Here is a 1861-nt window from a genome sequence, read left to right on the forward strand (position 1 = left end):
TTTTTTCTACCTCGCTATGTTTTCATTGACATTTTAGTGCCTCTCTGATAGTTTAGCACTAGAGATCAGTATCCTGGGAAGTTTTCTGTCTGAACCAACCCCCTATCAGCTCTGGCCATACTGAGCCTCCATTTTCCACAGGGTGTCACATAACATACCTGACTTGTTTTGTGTACGCAGGAGATTCATTGCTGAAATCATATAATGTCTCATGTTGTAAGGACCCATCAAAGCTGTCCTAACCATGCTTCTGTGGATTACTAATGATTTGTCAAGCCACAGGACCATCAACATTAGGAATGTTGAGGTGCTGTCTTGATTCTTTATGTCTGAGAAAGTTTTCTTTTCTCATTCATCGTGGATATTTCCACTGAAGTGAAGTCCCCACTGTTTGTGCTTCACTGCTTCTAGGTCACTTACGGGAAGTAGCAAGTGCTCCAGGCCTTAAATAAATTAAGCAATAACTAATAATAAACCTCAGAAAGGGAAAGCTAGGACAGTTTATTAATGTGTTCTTAGTGCCGCACAGGAATCTGGACTTGAGTCTCATGGGGTGGCCAACCTTTCTGTTTCGCCCTTCCTTACGGGTTTCCTGGGATGCCTGACTCTCAGTGCTAAATCCCCAAAAGTGCTAGGCAAACTAGGAAGAGTTATTCATCCTACTTTTTTTTTTTAAATAAGCTTTTTATTGTGGAATAGTTTTGGATTTACAGAAAAATTGCAAAGATAGACTAGAGAGTTCCCATTTACCCCACATCTAGCTTCTCTGTAATTAACACCTCACATACCAAGTATGGTATGTTTGTCAGAATTAATGAACCAATATTAACACGTTATTATTAACTAAAGTCCACACTTTATGCAGAATTTTTTAGTTTTTATTTAATGCCCCTTTTCTGTTCCAGGAGACCACATTACAATTAGTTGTCATGTCTCTTTAGGCTCCTCTTGTCTGTGACAATTTCTCAGACTTTCCTTGTTTTGGAAGATCTTGACAGTATTGTGTAGTACTGGTTTTTCTCATGATTAGGCAGGGGTTATGGGTTTGGGGAAGGAAGACTACAGCGGTAAAGTATCATTCTCATCACACCACGTCAGGGTACATGCTATCACCATGGCTTATCACTGCTGCTGCTACCCTTGGTCACCTGGCAGAGGTAGCGTTTGTCAGTTTCTCCACTGTGATGTTATCTTTTCCTCCCCCTTTCCACACTGTGCTCTTTGGAAGGAAGTCACTATGTGCAGCCCACACTTAAGGAGTGGGGAGTTGTGCTCTAGCTCCTTAATAGGGGGGGATTTACATACTAAATTATTTGGAATTCTTCTGCATGAAAGATTTGTCTATTCTTCCCAATTTATTTATTTATTCAATCATTTATTTATATCAGTATGGATGAATGGATATTTATTTTATTCTAAAGGTTAAAGTCTAACACCACTTTATTGTGTTGCAACTCCCTAATGATGAATGATGTACTTTCTTTTCATGTACTTGTTTGCCATCTGCATGTTTTCTTTGGTGAGGTGTCTGTTCAGATGTTTTGGCTTTCTTTTTCTCTTTTTTTATTGAAACATAATTGATTAGACATATTTGTGGGGTACAGAGTTGAATATCAATACCTGTGTACAATACACGACAATCAAAGCAGGATGATTAGTATACTCATCTTTACAAAACGTAATCATTCTTTGTGACCCTTAACCAGTTTCTCACTAACCCCCTACCAATCCCTCTTCCCACCTCTAATAACTACAGTTCTGTCCTCTCCTTTTGAAAATTCAACATATTATTGTGAATGTTTTCTTTCTTTCTTTCTTTCTTTCTTTCTTTCTTTCTTTCTTTCTTTCTTTCTTTCTTTCT

This window comes from Galeopterus variegatus, unplaced genomic scaffold (genome assembly GCF_000696425.1).
Source record: "Galeopterus variegatus unplaced genomic scaffold, G_variegatus-3.0.2 Scaffold1009, whole genome shotgun sequence".
Lineage (NCBI taxonomy): Eukaryota > Metazoa > Chordata > Mammalia > Dermoptera > Cynocephalidae > Galeopterus > Galeopterus variegatus.